The sequence below is a fragment of the Ambystoma mexicanum genome, chromosome 2q, assembly GCF_040938575.1.
Source record: "Ambystoma mexicanum isolate Mex_15411 chromosome 2q, UKY_AmexF1_1, whole genome shotgun sequence".
Lineage (NCBI taxonomy): Eukaryota > Metazoa > Chordata > Amphibia > Caudata > Ambystomatidae > Ambystoma > Ambystoma mexicanum.
In genome coordinates, this window is record NC_090924.1 from 400,468,805 (window position 1) to 400,489,657 (window position 20,853).

Below are 20,853 nucleotides of genomic sequence, written 5' to 3' on the forward strand. Positions count from 1 at the left end.
TAAGGAAAGGTCTGGAGCAGGTTCTTCAAGGATCCCTGATGGTGCCAGAGAAAGCATACACAATCTACTAGCAGGTTACAATGGCTAAATGCAATGTAGAACCTACATTTTAAGGACTTAACTGGGCGAAGCCACACCGACAATGTCCTGCTTCTTTCCTATCTCATGTAGTCCAGGCAGAAAAAACCTAGTCTCAGGGAAATGTTGCAGTAAAAACATATCTTATACATTTAGATACATTAAACCATATATAGGTAGACAGAGGGTTGCAGACACCAGGTCCAGAGGATCGAGAGCAGAGGGGGAGAAAATAATTTCGAAGATCAGCCATTGATAGTGCAGGAAATGTACTGCTAAGATTGAGAAAAGCAATTGCTGATGGCTACAATTAAGCCATCGGAGCTGAGGGATGAGCTTCCTGTGTGAGAGAACGAAGGAGTAGCAAGAGCCATAGTGGCAGAGCGTAGTGGAGACAAGGAGGCAAGCGCATAAGAGGAGGTGGAAGGAGTGGGAAGGTGAGAGATCAACTGAGAGAGTGGGCCGAGAGCATAAGAGGAAAGTCAAAGACCAAAATCAAGAAGGCAAATCCAACGAATCAAAGGGCTGGAACAGAACCATGGAGATCCACAGAAGAACATTGACAAACAAGCTCTTTAAGTGTATCCTGAGCTGTTCGAGCTCCATCGAGTCCTGTTATCCTTGAGTCCTTTATTTCTTTTACTTTACGAGAGATAATCGTGGGGCCATTTTGGGATGGTGTATATCTATTCATCTACATACTGCAACCTTATAGGATTTGCTCCCCTTACATCCCCTGGTCTCCTGGCTATTTTACCACTCAATTTCCACTTACACCAGACATTCCATCCTCTTCATGATAATTCCTCTTGTCTCTCAAATACTAACATCATAGTCCTGACGTGAATCCAGATTGCTGGGCATTGGATGTCACAAGGGACTTCTTCCTTTAGGAGATGCCACTCACATCTAGTTGGGTGTATTGAGATGAAGTGTGTATTAGAAGCAATCCAAAACTCCCAAGGTCATCTTGGGGGAGCTGGGTATCTTTTTAATCAACAAAAGTAGTATATGGGGCCCCTTTCTTTTTATAGCAATTACATTTTCACAGGTGGGAAGACCCCCTGCTTCCTTTATTAATCCTGCCCTTTTGATAGGATTTTGATATGGGTTTGATATACATGTTATATCAAAGTTGATATCAATTTTATATTTTTGATATCAAATGTATATTTTTTTATGTAAAGTGTGTACTTTGATATGCTGTTGAGATGATTTGTTATAAAGTTTATATAAAATGTATATTAAATCTACATAAAGATGGGAGTAGCGCGTGTGCGCTGTTGCCTGGTCGAAAGCGAAGTGAGTTGTGAGGAGATAGACTGAGAGAGTTAGGTGGTGACGCGATGATGACGCAGGAGTGGGTTGGGTTTTTAAGGTTTGATAGTAGATTTAATAGAGTTGTAATATAAAGCTGGATGATGTCATCATTTTAGAGCTGTAATATAAAGTAGTGTTGGGCCTTTTAAGGCCCGATGATATGCTATTATAAAAATGGAATATGAAAAAGAGGTTGTGCTTTTTAGAGCACGCCGTTATAATTTTCAAATGTAAAAGAAAAGCTTGAGAAGGGGTTTGGCATTTTTAATGGGAATAAAAGTTGAACAAAGAGGCTGGACATGCCAGGGCTTGTTTGTTCCATAGCAGGGCATGGCTGCCCCACAGCTGGGCAAGGCCAGGCATCCAACCATTGAAAATATACACTGGCGAAGCAGAACTATCTGTTTAAAAAACAGCTATGTTGCTTGACCCGGGAATATATATTTTACTAACATTATACTTGATAGAATGAAAATACATTTTTTAAAAATGAAAAGTGAAGATCTAATTTCAGGACTGTAAAACATAGTCCTATACATGCAAAAAAAACAGCTGCAGGCCCCGTATGGCAGACATGCCCTGGCATGTCCATTTGAAACTGTAAAGTGTAATGGAAAATAGGAATGGGTGGGGACAAATATTGGCAGACTAAAAAACACAGCAAGTGACAAAATGACAGAGGGGCGCCAGCACTGCATTTTTCTCATTTTAAAAACAAAGAGTGAAAGTATGGCTCTCTATAATGCTCGGTGCAGTCTAAATGAATTCAAGACATAAAACTAAAGTGCTGTGAAAAAAGTTGGCTATACTTTAAACAGATAACAAGGGGGGTCCTGGGAGACTCTCTACCAGACATGAGTCCTGGTTACAAGAGCCTTACCCAGAGTCTTTAGCTCACTATCTTTCACAGAGAAGAAACATCCCAAACATATCAGTCTTTGTCCTGGCCTAGGGCAGTCCAGCACCGAAATGCTAGGCAATTCTCCCCTGAACAAGAGTACCAACAGCAACCCCAGACACATGTTTCGGTCTGGTGGAACCTCATCAGTAGGGTGTAGCTGTGCCTCTCTAAGAATAGTGAGCAAGGGGTCCACGTCTGGATTCCCCAAGTAACTTAGGGTGAGACCCAAAGTTACTTGAAATATGCAGATAACAAGGTGGGTCCTGGGAGACTCTCTGCCAGACATGAAACCTGGTTACAAGAGCCTTACCCAGAGTATTTAGCTCACTATCTTTCACGGAGAAGAAATATCCCAAACATATCAGTCTTTGTCCTGCCCTGGGGCAGTCCAGCACCAAAATGCTAGGCAATTCTCCTCTGAACAAGAGTACCAACAACAACCCCAGACACGTGTTTCGGGCTGGTTTTGAAAGAACAAGCAAATATCAAGGCTGAGTACCACAAAGGAAATACACCAATCACGGGCTAAAAAGATTCACGGATCTTTTATTACTGTACAGTTTACAAAGCCAACACCTCGCAATGTGTACCAGCAGACAGGGAGAGGTGAGAGAGTGCTGGACGTCTAAACATTTGTGCTTTTATGCAATTCTGTGTAATATTGTCCAGCCTCCCTTCACGTTAATACGTTAATAATTCATGGTCTAGAGTTCGTGCCTAGTTCACATACAGATTTTACAATATTATGCAAAGGATTACATAGGTTTGCATTTCCACTAAGGCACAATGGTGATGTATGTTCTCAGATCCCGCGGTAAGCCTCGTAAAATGTCCCTTTACAATTCAGTTCAGCCTATGTATACTCTCAAGGTTTGTTCTTCGTTGTCTCCATCATTATACAATGATGAGTCTTGTGAGCGCAGACAACACTTAAACAACAGTTCATATGAAGCACCAGGTCTCATTGCCTAGTCTAAACAGTTGGCTCTTGGACAGCCTAAACATCAACAGAACTCAAAGGTCGGAAGGCTTGGTTGCAAGTTGAAAACATAGTCCACCATTTTAGAACAAAGAACACACGAGTAGAAATCAAAAATGGCGGATGAATCTTAAAATGGCGGTAAAGTTAACCCAAAATCGGAACTTTGCAACGCGGTTTTCCTGTGTAGCGCGACTAGGCTTAGGCCAATATAAATATAAAGGAGGCACTATATAATTACCGTTTAACAATTGAACCTCATCAGTAGGGTATAGCTGTGCCTCTCTAAGAATAGTGAGCAAGGGGTCCACGTCTGGATTCCCCTAGTAACTTAGGGTGAGACCCAAAGTTACTTGAAATATGCAGATAACAAGGGGGGTCCTGGGAGACTCTCTGCCAGACATGAGTCCTGGTTACAAGAGCCTTACCCAGAGTCTTTAGCTCGCTATCATTCACAGAGATGAAATATCCCAAACATATCAGTCTTTGTCATGCCCTGGGGCAGTCCAGCACCGAAATGCTAGGCAATTCTCCTCTGAACAAGAGTACCAACAGCAACCCCAGACATGTGTTTCGGTCTGGTTGAACCTCATCTGTAGGGTGTAGCTGTGCCTCTCTAAAACACAGTCTTATACACGCAAAGAAAACAGCTGCAGGCCCCTGGCATGTCCATTTGAAACTGTAAAGTGTAATGGAAAATAGGAATGCGTGGGGACAAATGTTGGCAGACTACAAAACACAGCGAGTGACAAAATGACAGAGGGGCATCAGCACTGCATTTTTCTCATTTTAAAAACAAAGAGTGAAAGTATGGCTCTCTATAATGCTCGGTGCAGTCTAAATTAATTCAAGACATACAACTAATGTGCTCTGAAAAATGTTTGCTATACTTTAAACAGCCATTTAGCTGCCAGTGTTATTCAGGCCGACAGAGACAGGGCTGTTATCTATGAAGCTGGCATCATCTGACGATACAGCCCCATGTGCCTCTGGCTCAGTTATTTGATGACTCACCCCATCAGCTAATAAGTATTAAAATATTTGATACGAGCGATGATGTAACGATGCAATTAGGACTTGCAAGCCACAAGGATCGTACTATCTGGAGTTTTTTCGCAATTTATTTTGCAAGGTCATCGTGACTAAGCAACTCTAGTGGGGTGGGTCATATCGTGTGTGGAATATGCTGGGTGGGGGCTGTGTTGATAAGGGGATGGGGACAGGGGTTGGGGTGATAGCGGGTGTTGAACCAACTGTAGGGGCTTAAAACCCCATACTTTGGAAGCCAACTAGAATAGCGCTGTGGATATCTGGGGGAACTGCAGAATCTGTGGACACCTTAGTGGAAGCAAAAGCCCTGTGGACCCCAAGTGCCGGAAGAACCCTTCTTTTTGGAAAAAGTGAGCTGAATTTAATTTATTCTATGCAGGCTTGTACAGATGTGTGAAATTGTTTTCAAATAGCTGTTTTTATGACGTGTCAGCCTGAGTTTAAAAGTGTGAAATATTTATGCAGTCTTTAAATTTAAAGAACAGTATTTTTAGTGCTGAGAGGGTGTTTCAAGGTGCTAACATGTGCTTTCTGGAAACGGGAAAGCTGTAAAAATGTTTCGAGGTGTTTTTAACCTCACTATTTAATAAATATAAACAAAATATATGTGTTCTTGGGAAGCCATGCCGGAATTAATTTGGGTTTTCTTTGTCAAACAATGCACATGGTGTTATAGTGCTTGTTAATATTTTTAAAAGAGGCATTTGTTGTGAACATCAACTTTTTAAAAAAAGTTTAGGTTCTAGAATCTGGCACGGTATTTTTATTTAACAGGGGTGAATTGCAATAATTTAAAACAAAATGTGTTTATTATTTAGGGGGAATGGCTGGATTAACTGGCAAGCCTGCATTTTCAAATGGATGCTGAAGTGTGCTTTAACATTGTCAGGCTAGGGTTAAGTTACATGAGAAATATCTGTCACATTTTACATTTTTTCAAATGTGCACACATTTTGCTTAGCAAAAGCTATAGGGTCACTGCGAAATGGCAGACGGCCCATGCTTGAACAGGTCTCTTTATGAAGAAAATTGCACTTTTTTTTACACACAACCAAAAAACAAATATGTTAGTTTTAACAGTGTTGGGCCTGTATGAACACATTTAGAAGAAAAAGAGAATGACAAAGCTGATAGCCATGTCCTTTATATAGTTATAGTGAAGATGCCTTAAAGCAAGCAGAAATTAATAATGTTAGCACAGAGCTTTTATTTTAGAACACGATTAGTGTTTTTGGCAGGCTTGTTAGAGTGAGAGACGACATTCTATGTGTAAATAAAAGCCCCGGATAGGGTTTATCTCTACATGCAAAGTTGGCTGCAAAGTCTCTGTGTTTTAGAGCTCATTGTAAACCTCTGTAAATATTCATTTTGGATTTATGCAATTATTTAAACTTTTCTAATGGGGGGGGCTATAACCAGCTGTATACACTTTGCCCACCACAAGATATATGAGTCAGGGCTAAGTGGCACAACTTTGTAGAGGCCTTATTTTCTGTGGGAAAACTGGGAATAATTCAGTTTTGATAGTCCATAACCAAATGGGACTGTTGCTTTAAACTATGTTGTATATGCTCATAGGGCTAGGACCTGTATGAAGCAACAGCACATGCGTGGAGAATGTTACAACCATGGCTTGTATTTTAAAATGCTGAGGCTAGACTGTAACTAGACGTGCAAGCCAGCTATAGATGCTTTGTGAAGTGTGGTTTTCTAATTGTGGGCCATGAATTAATGTTAGAAGAAAAAAGACCTTGACAAAGTGAATAGTCATGAACGTTGTCTCGGGAGGATAGCTCAGGGGCAACGTGCTTGTCTTGGAAGCAAGACGACACAGAGCAACACAAGTTCGAGCACCGGGTCCACGCTTAGAAACCTCTGCATATTAAGTGCATTATAAATAACCCATTACAATTACAATTATTTTTTATATAGGCATAGCGAAGCTTGTTTAAAGTAATCACAGTGACAAACAAAAATGATATGCACTTAGGCCTGGAAACTGTATGAACACACTTACAAGAAGAAACTACATTGACAAAGCAAATAGTCATGGCCTTTATGTAGGCATAGTGAAGCAGAAATGTATTTAGAAGTAGTGTTTATACCAAATATATTCTCTTCAAGCTCTGCAAGTTTTGTGGAGGGCTGTGCTTATAGCCAGCATTCTAGATTAATGTATTCAACTATGCACAGTTCCTGGTTAGAGAGCACCATTGATAAATAGGCCCTAATGGTCTCATTGGTTCTGTGTCTGATGTGTGGTCTAACTGGCCCTAATGGTCGTGTGGTCGGCCCATGACCATCAGGGACAGTTGGACCTTTGCATCAGCTATGGCACCATTTATTAATGGAGTTCTAACAATCTTATTGGTTCTGTGTCCGATATGTGGTCCAACTGTCCCTGATGGTCGGCACATGACCATCAAGGACCGGTGGCCCATTGCAGCAGCGATTGCATCATTTATAAATGGGGTTCTAACAATCGTATTGGTTCTGTGTCTGATATGTGGTCCAACTGTCCCTGATGGTCGTGTGGTCGGCACACAACCATCAGGGACAGTTGGACCATTGCAGCAGCTATGTCACCATTTATAAAAGGGGTTCTAACAATCTTATTGGTTCTGTGTCTGATATGTGGTCCAGCTGTCCCTGATGGTCGTGTGGCTGATGTTGTGTTATTTTCTTAATTGTGTGTCATGATTTAAAAAAATATCACTGCAACTTTCATAAAATATTGACGCCTTTGCCAATGTGTCAGAGATCACACTAACAGTTGAACTTTTTTAATCCCGCCAAGATTCAGTATGTTATATTTAGACTCAGGGTGTAAATATTAATATTATAATGTACTGATTCAATATTTGTTATTTTTTTTGTAGAAGTAGCTTTCAACAACTGGATGATTCGACAGGTCGCTTGTGAAAAACCAGCCTGTCGCGGTGGCTATTTTGAGGACCAGAGAATGGTGTTTGGGGGCCCAGCAAGCCATCACGGACACTGCACTGTTCCAGCACTGTGTGCGGGATGTGGCCTTATACAGCCAACGACCACTGATGCCATGGATCTAGGATGTAGTGTGGATTGTGCAATCTCACAAAAATCAATGCTTCAATTTATTCTGCTTTGCCGGTGTATTCAACCCTCTAATATTGTATGAAGTGACCTTAAAACCCATAGATCAGTTTTGATATTATATAGTGCCTTCCTTTCCTTTGAAACCTTTTTCCTAACTCCCTTTGGGAAGTCCCCCTGGTCTCTTGATGTGTGCCTCTTTCTGTGTAAATGCTCCATCTTTGGGCCCTTGTATCATCTACCCTCTCACCTGCCACCCCTACCCACCTCTACTCCCCTACCCTGCAGATCTCCCACCCTACCCACCACCCCTGTGTTGACCCAGGCCTGTTCATGGGTCCTAATGACAATGACGGGTAAAGCCCCGACCATGTACTGGTTTTAGCCTGGATCCCACCAACTATAGAGAGATAAACAAACCCTCTCCCTTACATCCCAAAACAGGCCCCCAACACCAACCTCTCTCCTCGATCCGCCCCCAAATCTGCAATCGTCCACGCCCCCTGCAAATACAAAACAATAACTTTCTTGTTCCCAATCCCTAAAAGACCTGAGCCGCCTTCCCTCACCCCTCCATGCCAGGCGTGTCCTTTGACATCTCCCAGCCTCTCAGGGCTCATGCCTTTCCACTGTCTTGTTTCACCGTTGTCCATTCCCATTGTTGTCTTCACTGATTGGAGCTGCTCCTCTTCTCCCGTGACTTGGCCTACTCACTATTCTCCGGTGCCACCACATTGAGGCCTTCTTCACACGTTGTTACCCGAATCTGCCTGCCCTTCCATCTAAAAAGCAAGCCAAACGGGAAAGTCCATTGATATCAAACCTTTTCATGATTGAGAATACTGGTGACTGGTCCCATCTGCCTTCTTTTCATTAGAGTAGGAAAAGCTAAGTCCTGGAAAAGCTGTACCTCTAAGCCATTAATTGTCAAAGATGTGCCTGCTCGTGCTGCCCTCCAAATCTCTTCCTTCTGCCCACAGGACGAAAAGGCTGCCGAAATTTCTCTCGGTCGGGCCCACAGCTCTTTTCTCAACAGTGCCACATCCTATCCAAATGTATTTCTTCCGAAGGGATCCCCAACAACAACTCAAAGTTTGTATCGATTGTTTGAGATCTTTATCTGCTATTTCATCCGGAAATTCGTTTAGGTGGATGTTCAAGCGCCTTGATCTGTTCTCAAGGTCTTCACATTGAAGCTCTTAATTGTGCGACATCCTTGCCAATCGATTTAGTGCTTCATCCTTTCTCCGAGAGTCCTCTAATAGCTCCTGTAGGGCACGCTTGTTCTCATCTACTCATTCCCCTAGCTTCAAAATTTCTCCTTTTATTTCCTGTACTGCAGTTTTGATGTCCGTTTTCAGGGAGCAGATCGACTCCTCTACAGATTCCTGAAAAGAGTCTTTAAAGTGCTGCTAATGGTCCGCTAGGCATTGCATTAATTCTTCCTTGGTGATCGCCATCTTATCCCAATGTTCAGGAGTGTCCTTGTCTTGTGGTTGTGTCCATGAGGAGTTTGCCACACCCAAAGTTCCCTTTGTCTCTGTCTGCCAGAACCTTGTGATTGTGCCCTCGGCACCCCAGGCGTTCGGTATGGGTTGTGTCAATGTAGCCTTATTCCGTCCTTTTCCCTTAGCTTTCGACATGTGCCTTACTTTGGATTGTTCCCCTGGTACCCACACTGGCCATCCAGTTCGGACTGTGTCCCTGAGTTAGTCGGTCCTGCTCCCCCAAGCCTCAGGTGAGGTTGTCCCTCAAGCTTACCGCAACAGCCTCGTATTGCACCAGTGGGCACTCTCTTAACCAAGATCTGGATTCTGGTATTTCCTTGCCCCTTCCATATATCTCCTGGCAGAGCAAAGTCATTCACCCCTGCAGTCTAAACAGCCAGGCGCCACATTCCTCCTCACCTACACTTATACTGTATAGGCTCCCAAAGCAAGCGCCTTTCCCAAACTTAGCAGAGTCTCATGCCATTCACTTGAGCCTTCCTCTTCAATCTTATTGAATGTGTATTTCTGTGTTAAGTCCCCTTCGGGAGTTGTCGGTGTACCCTCTGACCCGATCCACAAGTGTTAGAAGTTAAAAGTAGCTTCCGCAGGGCCGCAATACATTATATCTCGGGCAGGGAGGAGCCCCACCCCTCTCCAGAGTCCACTAGCGGGGTTTCAGGTGTTTCAAATGTTCATAGTGTGGTTCTATAGGACTTCCTCCCACCACTTCAACCCATATTGTTGTCTCCCCTGGCTCTCTCAAGGAAAGAAATTGGGATGAGGAGCTCCGCACCCCTGAAATAAAACAGTCTGCTTCTTATCATGGGCCCGCCTTCCACCAGTATCCTCTCCTCCATTCGATTCTACAGAGCTCAAATGCTGCTAGAAACGTTCTTTTCGCTCCAAAGTTGCTTCGAGCTGCACCCACTGGTGCCATGCCCCTTTCGAGCTCCGGTCCTCGGGACGTTCTTTTCACCGATGCCTGCGAGCTTCCTTCCACTCCGGATGTTGCGCCTCACGTTGTCTCGATGTGGGGGAGGCCCACTGCTCTTAGTAGCTACAGTAGGGGGGCTGGACCCCTGCTTTACACTCCATTCAATGGGGGCAGGTGACGAGCCACATTAAGCACGTCCTTCCCCTGTCGGCATCCAATTTGGTATCTTTGCAAGAAAGTTTTGATGTTTTCATATCTGTTTTATGTAATTAACTTGTTTTTAGGTACGGCTGATTAATTTTGTTTGTGCATGAAAAGCAAGGCTATGCATTATCTGTACCAACTAAATAGCAAGAGGGAAAAAACAGACTGTCCCGTAAGTGTCTGGCTGTTTGGCTGATACTCTCTGCTTCTCTGCTTCGTGATTATCAACCTGGAAAGCGGCCGTCGGCAAGAAGAAGGTCTCTTCTGCCGTTTGGTGCCGTCACATTGTCATTGTTGCATATGGACTGCTGATTGCCTAATTGCTTCCCTTGGCTCCACCCACGATTGCAGGTATAACCTATTTCTTCCCCACTCACGCGCACTGCGTACACGCACCCGGAAGTGCCCCTTGCTTCCCTTGGCTCCACCCACGGTTGCAGGTTCATCCTATTTATTCCCCACTCACACGCACCGCGCGCGTACATCCGGAAGTGCCCCTTGCTTCCCTTGGCTCCACCCATGGTTGCAAGTTCAGCCTATTTCTTCCCCACTCACGCGTACCGCGCGCGCACCCGGAAGTGCCCCGTAAGTGTCTGGCTGTTTGGCTGATACTCTCTGCTTCGTGAATTCCGATCTGAAAAGCGGCCGTCGGCAAGAAGAAGGTCTATTCTGCCATTTGGTGCCGTAACATTGTCATCGTTACATATGGACTGCTGATTGCCTAAGTAATTTTTGTCAGTCAGTGTTCTTTATGTGGAAGCTGCTTGTGTTCTGATTGTGTTCATGCACTGCCTGTTAAGACTCTTGTTGCCCATTTGAATTTCTCATTCCCTTTTTTGTTTCTGCTTTTTTGCAGTTGCTTCCCTTGGCTCCACCCACGGTTGCAGGTTCAGCCTAGCCTATTTCTTCCCCACTCACGTGCACCGCGCGCGTGCACCCGGAAGTGCCCCGTAAGTGTCTGGCTGTTTGGCTGATACTCTCTGCTTCTCCGCTTCGTGATTTTCGACCTGAAAAGCAGCCTTCGGCAAGAAGAAGGTCTATTCTGCCGTTTGGTGCCGTAACATTGTCATCGTTACATATGGACTGCTGATTGCCTAAGTAATTTTTGTCAGTCAGTGTTCTTTATGTGGAAGCTGCTTGTGTTGTGCTTGTGTTCATGCACTGCCCGTTAAGACTCTTGTTGCCCATTTGAATTTCTCATTCATTTTTTTGTTTCTGCTTTTTTGCAGTTGCTTCCCTTGGCTCCACCCAGGGTTGCAGGTTCAGCCTATTTCTTCACCACTCATGCACACAACGCGCGTGCACCCGTAAGTGCCCCGTAAGTGTCTGGCTGTTTGGCTGTTCGGGTGTGCGGCGTGGGCTGCGCGGGCGGGTAAGAATACGTTTATAGCCTGTTTATGTTATACTTTGGAACGGTTATTTGCTTTTTTTTAATATTCTCTATCGACTTGTGCAATACTTTTAACACACTCTAAGGTTACGAGTTCTGTTACCCTTTTGCGCATATTTAATTTGTCAAAGTAACTGCATACACGCTCTCCCGGATTGCTCTCAGATCATGGCGACGAGTACTTTGAGAAACAGTAAATGTCTATCTACCATACCAACAAAATCTCGAATGAGCATGGCTGACAGATCAGGCTTGGTTTATTCAGCGCCACTTCACTTGTCAATGGCGACTGGAAAGCCACTGAGTGATTACGATGCAAATATTGCTGATGCCATTAATAGCGATTTGGAGTCTGATAAGGCTCATGACATACTCGGTATTAAGCCGGGTCTGCCCAATGACGACATGAAGTGTTCTAAGCTGCAAATGGTGGTCAGTCCACTGGTGATCATAGTGCATAATATTCCCATAATGGACAATTCGTAACTGATGCATATGTTACGACAAATCTTGACACCTCGCTGGTGGCTCAAAAAGTTATGGCTGAGCTTCATAAGCGTGTACGATTGTCCAATGGTCCCTCGACCCCTGTCTCAAAATCAAAAGGATTGAGAGAACAGGTGCACTTTCACCAAACTCCCATAGGAGTATTAGCAAGCTCAAAGTTCAATAAAGGAGAGCAGTCATGTAACGAAGTTAGGCCGGAACAAATTACTGCTAGCTCGCCAACGCTTGATGCGGCAGCACTGTTACTGGAACCATTACCATCACACTCTTTGGCGGATTTATCCTCTTATTCTGCTCACCATATAGCAGGGGTATCATTTCAGCCAAGTCAGGCTAACCTTCCATCTTTTCCCTTGGAAGAATCCTTAATTGATCTTAATGAACAGAAATTGCAAAATGTTCCTGTGCTTACCCATATATTGAATCTTCTCGACAAGGGACATGAACATACTCATGCAGCCATTCTTGCACTGAATCCTTCTACCTCTGATATTCTAATCAAATTGAGTAGAATTGAAAGTTTTATGCTAGCACGGGAACATTTTCAAACACCCTCTATACACCAGTCTTGTTCATCTACTCTACTGCAAACTTAACTCTCAGGCTCTTCCAGTTATTAATCTTAACTCACAAGAAACTCAAACATGTGGCCTTATGGAAGAACCAGTTGTTAATCCAAAGTTATTCTCTGATGTCTTAAAAATACCAATGTCTACTTTGACTAAAGTTGAAAGTGACCCCTCCATTGATTATATGTCGGTCGCGAAACTACAACATGATAGAATTCTTGTGATGGAAAATATTCTCATCCAGGCTAACCTTGTTCCTAACAAAACTTCTCACCCTGTTTTCATTATGACTAATATCCTCACAGATTCAGTTGACAACTTGATTACCCCCAATAGTCCTTCACCTTTAATTGACATCATTGATGCTGAACAGCTGAAATGTACGGAATCTGCTGAATCAAATGATGATTCTGCCAATCAGAATGAGAATCAAAAAAGCACTCAATTTATGTCATGTAAAGTGAAAAAAATCATATTTGAGAGCAATTAAAAGGAGAAGGACTGCGCAAGCCCAGGCCAAAATGGACCCACAAACTGTATCTTCTGTCGAGTCCAAATCAAAAAGTTTACCAACAAAAAAAAATCAAAAGGCATAACTCGACAATTAAAAAAATTGCTAATCTTCCTGAAAAAGATGTAATTATAGATCTGAATCAATTAGATGTCGAAAGCAAGTTGCATCTTGAGCTAAAAATTGCAGATCCGGTTCACTTAACAAACAGTCACGGAACTCGCAGGTATCCGAGTTAAAGACCCTTTGAAAACTTGTAGCGCTACTACTGCTGCAACACAAACACAAATGCTCAACTTCTTTTCATTGACTGACAACAAAAAAACCTTGCTGCCACTCTGGTTCCTTCTATGAGTGCGACCGCTAATAGAGCTGTCATTGAGGAGAATTCTTCTACTCAGCATGGTAAGGTTCAAGCCACATCCTTAATTATGGCAAATGTTAATTTAGATCAGTTTGGGGAATGTGGTTCTCTTAATGATGAGAACATCTCTGCACCTCAAGAGAATCAACACTCCCATGCTGTGATTGCTGCCTCTATCCCGACTATGTCAAACATTGTTGCTGATGGGCAAATGGGTACCCAACATCCGAATGAAATAATTTCTCCAATCTCTATGCTTGATCACTTACCTTCAGAAAATAAAATTGCTGATGGGATGGTTTGCAACTACCAATAATAATGGTCCTCCTAGTCTTAATAGGTCAGCACTAATGAAACTGTTCCATCGTATTCCTGCCCTCCGTAGTTTGATTTCAGAGGATGTGGAATGGATCAAACTTCCTTGTGTATAGAATTATCGCATGCTTTGCAAATTGCAATCATATATTATTGCAAAGCTTATTTGGGAGCATGAATCTGATTTGTTCGCTCTTGGGTGCCAATTGTTTATGTTCACAACAACTGATGAATCTATCGCTTTTATTGAACATCAGCCGCAGTTGGCGCCTTCACCTGCACACCTAACAAACCTGGATCATCACACACAGGTGGCTAGTATTGCTCTAAAAGAGCAACTTGACTCAGTTGCCAATATAGTAAAAGGTTTGGCATGGCTGGAACTGTTGATAAAAACGATTACGAATGCCAACATGTCACTTAATACATCATAAAATACTAGTATTTCCATCAGCTCATGGAATTGTTGTGGTTTTAAAAACTATTACACATGGTTCCATTCTTTTAAATCCTTTGAATTGCCTTCCATTGCCTTCCATCATTATGTTACAAGAAACAATGTCCATGAAGGATATAATATCAGATGGGTATACAGCATTTTCTTATAAGGCTGAAAAAGGACCCGTGGGCAGAACCTATGGTGGTCTAGCGGTTTTGATCAAAAACGACATTGATTGCTCCTCGTATGTTCTTGCAGCTTCCCCTCAATTCTTGGTCATTCACCTAACTTTACTCATGACTCTGCGTCGATTTTTTCTAATTATTTCACTTTATTGGAATCCAAACTCGATTCCTATTGAAAAAATAATCTTCAAACTCAATGCAATTTTAACCAATGCTTTATTACTTAATCCTAAACTTGAAATCATTCTTGGAGGCGACTTCAACCCGACGCGCCATGTGGCACATAGTATGTTTTCCACGAACTCTGCCTCGCAGAATAAGGGTCTGTCTTGGATCCAATTCTTTGAGGATTGGGACCTTCAGATAATTGTTGATAACATCCAAGTCAATCCTTTCACCTGGCAGAGAGGCCGGATTAAATCTTATATAGACTACATTATTCTTTCTAATGGAGTAGCTAGGACGGCAGGTTCTCTTAAACTAGTTAATGCGGGGAATAGTGATCATCTGTTGTTGGAATGCTCACTGGCCATAGGATTTGATACTCATAAAGTTGATGTGAATCTCACTCTGCCTATAATTGACAGGCAGTTACTTTCGGTGCAATGGCATCCTGCCACCTGTAGAAAACTTAACAGTTGAGTTAATCGCGATCTGTGGGTTCCTTCCATCAATCACAGTGGTGAGGAATTTTCTTTACAAATTGACAGATGGAATCTAAACATGATTCGCCAGCATCTTTGCAATATAGCTGACACAAATTCTAAGAAGCACGTAGCTGTTAAACAATATCAATACAATCATCTGATTAGTGCCCAAAAAAAAAGAACTATGCATTGCAACAGCTAAGAAACCTGAAACTTAGGGTTATTGAACATATACCAAGAAAAAGCACTATCCTTCTGCCATACAAAAATGAGATCAAAAAAATTAAACTTGAAGCTTATTTGACAAACAATCAGAGAATCATTAATCTTATTTGTAAAAAAACACAAGGCAGATATGGAAGATGATTAGAAATCCAATGGGCAAACAGCAAATTGAGTTTCAATCCTCAATCTCGGGTGATACCTGGGTGCAATATTATAGACCTAAGTACTCTTGTCCACAGAGATTTTGTGAGTTTAACACTAAAGATTTTTCCAAGGACATCCTCCCATATTGTCCATGGGAAATAAACAATATTTATGATGCCTTAACTAGACTTAGAAGTTTGAAGGCGCCTGGTCCAGACGGGCTCCCTCTGTGTGTCCTAAAGGACGATCCACACTTTTGGGCTCCAGTTCGTAAAAGGCGATTCGATATTGTATTTCAAACCAGGACTATTCCTAGTTCCTGGCTCATGTCACTCATCATTACTCTATATAAAAAGGGACAAATGGATCTCCCATCTAATTATCGTCCCATTACGATCATTGATGTTGCTGCTAAAGTTTTTGCTGCATTAATTCTACATGACCTGAATTCCTATATTAATACGCATAACATTCTCTCACATTGTCAAACTGGATTCAGGAAACAGCTAGGCACCCAACTAAATGTGACTATCCTAGCACATCTCTTGGCAGTCTCTACTCAGTCCATCAAGGGTCCTATATATATATGGCTTTTCTAGACTTAGCTGCAGCTTTTGATAGCGTTATCAGAAACATCTTATGGGCAAAGATGGCTAAATTTGGAAACCCGTCTCATCTTATAGCAATTATCGCCTTATTACATCAGGAAACAAATTACAAAATCAGAATTGATCAAGCTGGCTCCCTAACTGAAAAAAATCTCTACGGAAATAGGCGTCAAACAAGGGTGCAACCTGGCATCCGTGTTATCCAATCTCTATCTGGCAGACGTTGACGATCTATGGCTTGGTCAGAAATCGTTTCCTGCTGAACTGGGTTGTTTAAGTCTAAGTTGATTGGCCTTTATAGATGACGTGATTTTATTTGACAGAACGCCTTTCGGTCTGCAAAATTGACATCTTTGCTGAATTCTGTAGCCAACATAATCTCTCTATCAACGCACAGAACTCTAACATTCTTATATTTTCCAGCAACAAAAAAAGGTAAAAAAGGCCATCACTATAATTGGCTACTAGGAGGAAATTCTATTCAATTAAAATAAAGTCTCACATACTTGGGTTATAACTTAACCAATTCTAATTCGTTAATTACGTGGTACAACGCTCTTACGGTCAAAGCAGCTCTGCTGATTGCCCAAATGAGAATCATTCTTAACAAATTGTGTCCATTTTCATTAATACCGTTAATTGATTTCTACTTACTCAAAGTAGAGTCAATTTTGTTATTTGGGCTTGACATTTGTTTACTAAATTTGGACAATCAGCTTAATAGGGTTCAGAGACTTATTTGGAAAAACGTCCTAGGATTACCCAAAAGTCTTCCAAATGCTTGTATCAGGCATGAACTAGGTTGATCGTCGTTAGCTAGTCGGTTAACATGGCGTAGACTCAACAACTTTAGTAAAATACTACCGCCAACTAATTCCTTATATGAGGTTCTTGCGGAAATGATACACAAAGATTGTCCGAGTTCCATGGCTAGATTTAAAAAGCAAATGCTTGACACATTAACATAATTAGGTATGGTTGAGTTTGATCTGTTTTATCGACCTGAACAGGTCAAAAAAATTGCTGCAAACTGATTGGGTCTCTACTAGTGATCAATTGGCACATTATGTACAGCTGTCTGAATATGCTAAATTTAGACACAAGCAAACACCAAGGATGCATTATCTAAAGATCTGCCCATGTGAATGAACTAGACAAATAGACAAATGTTTATGAGATTTAGATTTAATTTGTTTAACACCAAGGAACAAACAAAGTATTGGCATGATAGTCAAATCAATCTCTCAGATCAAAGATGTCGCTTTTGCCTCATTCCAACTCAGACAGAAACATTGAAACACTTAATATTCTATTGTCATTGTTTCGAAGCACAGCGTTTGTCAATATTGAGCAAATATTTGCTAATCAATTCAACATTCTCACTAGAATTATTCTGGTGTTTTTGTATGTGGGGGGATAACAACACCCTACTCATAGCGCTAGAACGCTTTTTGTCCTGCATTCAAACAAAATTAGATGAATTTGGGTCATAATGTGATCATAGGTTTGCCAAATAATAGAAAGTATTCCTTTTTCTGTGTACACTCTGAATATCGAATGTGGGTACTTATGATATTGCATCACTCTCATTTTTTAACGATTAACCTAAAAAGATATGTAAAAACTTTTGTGGTTCAAAAGTTGATTCATGGATATTTGTACTCTTATTTTCTCAAATTGTACCTTTGTTTACAACTCTGCTGTATTAATAAGGATGGATATTTAGATATTTTGTCTTCTTTTTTTTATTCTTTTCTCTTACTTGAGGCTTTAAATCTGAAACGGATATGTGTACTCTTGCTCTTTCAAATTGTATTTTTGTTTATAACTGTGTTGTATTATCTATGATGGATATTTATACCTTCTTGTTCTTACAAACTATATTGTGTGTTTTTATAATTTCTGTACTACTTAAGTTTTAATGATTTATAAAAGTATTTGTGTTTTTTTACAAATTGTAAAGATGCTTGCATCAAACACAATTTTAATAAACAAAAAAACAGACTGTGTGCATATTTTTCTTCTACATTGGACACTGTGGCAAAATCACTTCCAAATTGATTACGGGTGTAGCCCTTTCTATGAAACAGGCCAAAGCCATAATATTAAAACACCAAGTTACATTGTTTTGTTTCACATGCAACTGATAGTTTATTGAATGAAACGAAAACACAGCACATGAAAAATGTCAGGTTAAAATGATATAAGCTGACGTTGTTAGCTTCAAACATTACCATGTAGCGTTGTGATACTCTAAATCCTGCTATCTTGCTACCCATTTCATGTTAAGTAATGCTTTTTGTTGACCAAATTGCAAAGGCAACCATGCAGTCCCTTGTATTGCACATGTATTTTACACACATGATGCAGCCAGAAGAAATAATATGTTGATAAATATTCTTGAGATAGAACTGAGGTTGTTGAGCAAGAGCTTCAAGAATGGAAAGAGACTGAGAAATATGTATATGGGTATTGGCAAAGTAATGTAAGATGAAAAAGCATGGAAATTACCTTTAATGTTGTTCTATGCTCTGGGCCCATTTTATGTGGGTGCAGAAGGAATGTGTAGGGTTGCTCACTACAAGTGGGGAGTAACACTAAAACTTAAGATCAGCCATGGTTGTGTATTATAGAACTGTTTAGTATGTGTGTACTGCAACATTGGTGAGAGTGAGGAAGCCCAAAAGAAAGAAAAGGCATAATTTAGCAACCTGAATTGTTGTTGAAGGATTACAGCCAGAGTTTATTAAGTTTGCCTCCCTGTGAAAGAAAAATATGTTAGGAATACTATGTTAGTGATGGTATGTATGCTTAGCAAATAATCAGAAGAATTTGCCTGATAGAACAGTAGTGCAGTGAGCATTGTTAAAACCTACATAGAGGTGTATTTACCCCGATTTGGCCTGCCTTATACTGTATAGAGCAACAGCAATGTATACATGGTTAAATGCTGGCATTCAGGTTTTGGATGTTCTCTTCATGAGGTAGTCATGGGCCGCCCAGCTACCAAAACATGTGTTTTATCCGCTGTTAATCAACTACTGTAGGAGTTAGCTAAACACTTATCTATTCTCTACAAACAGGATCTAAAATACCACTGGAAGGAGACAGGACACGGCATCCAGGCTGGTGAATGGGTATTTGACAGCATCAGGACTGCAGCCCACTTGAAAAAGGGCATTGCAGGCACTGCTCACCACTCAGACGGCAGCAAAAATATTGTGGCTGCTAGTTTTGGATCCATGCTTTTATGCTTAAAAGCAAGCTTCATCCTTCTTCTACCCACACCATTACCTAATCTGTCCGGTACTAAAAAGGTACCCCTTCTGCTGAAACATTGGACATTTGCATCATTCAAAAGACAATTTTGGATCAACAGAGGAATCACAATATCCATGACGCTAGAAGCGGATCTGCAAATCGGGAAAAGGAATTCCTTCCTGTAAGGAACAACTACCAAATGGGCAAGGCCACCATTAAAGACTAACTAGGGGTGAAAAGAGATGCTCCAAGAAGCCATTTGGCTCCATAAGATCTCTCCAGATGGAATTTGGCTTTGCTGTTTCGCGTAGCTCCATAATAAGCTATGCCAAATGACATGTATGGCTATTTCATTGCAGAGAGGATTTGTGCAGAGAATAAAAAACGGGGTGCCAAGGGGTTGTGCCGGCAGTACTGGCAAAACTAACAGGGTAATGTGCGCCGAAAAGGGGAGCCCAAGCGTGAAAATCGGAGCGCACGCGTGCTAAAGCCGTGCACGCAGCCGTTCGTCGATTCATGGAATGCGCTGCGCGTGTAAACCCTGGGATGTGTGCCAAATCCGTGGGTGGCGCACGCGGGCACACATTTCACTAAACGCTGTGCACGACGCGCACAGGGGAAGCGCACAATGTGTAGTGCACACAAGAAAAGTGGGCGGAACACTGGGTGTAACACGTGGAATGGGGAACAACACGTGAAAATGTGGGCGTTACGGGAGAAGTATGGGAGGTAAATGCTCACAACGCCCACACGCGCGCTAACAACACGTATTCATGGAATCGAACAGAGCAAACCTGTGCACCAAAAAAGACACGCACAGGCCTAAACACGTCCGCCACACGAAAACAGGCGGTAGCGTCCCTGCGCATTACAAAAGTGTGCGCAAACAACAAACACGTATATACAGCTTAGATGAATGTCCCATTCTGTGTCCCCCTAGGAGAAATGACATGTCATGAAATGCACAGGCATCCCATAAAAGCAAGAAAAAGAGATAAGCAACGCCTGTAGCCCACGTGCGTGTAAAAAAACACATGCAGTACACTGTGGCAGCCAGGAACCCAAAAAATGCGTACATGATCAACATGCAGGCTAGTATGGCCGGAAAAAAAGGGGTACGCGACAAACAGGGACACCCGCAGTGGGAAAAATAGCACGTGCGATTCACTGGCTGCCTTGCGTGTCGTAGAAGAACGCGTAGCCAACACCCACCCGCTGTGAAATAATCGCGTGTGAACCCCAACGCCTGGAAAACACATGCACCGCTTTCCACAAAAAGTACATACAGAGCGGTGGAAACCCACGTGGGACCTTCAACCCGTGCCAGGGGAACACCCGCGAGTGTCATGTCACAGACGCGCTTACGCGCTAAGGGCCTTTCCTCGAATTACACGCTGACGTGCAGTTTTTTCACGTGCCAAATCACTCCGTATCAAGCTGGCCACGCGACAACACACGGAAGACCACGCTCCTGCCCAGAAAGCTGAATTACTGCCCCCCAGAACCCCGAGCAGCCTCCCACGAGCCAACTGCTGCTGCCTGACTGCTGCCACCGTGCCCTGCCATTTGGTGCCTGCACATCTGCCATCTGAAGGGGTCCAGTTGCTGTGACCACCCCTGCTGGAACATAGGACTCCCAACTGAAGTTCCATCACTCCAC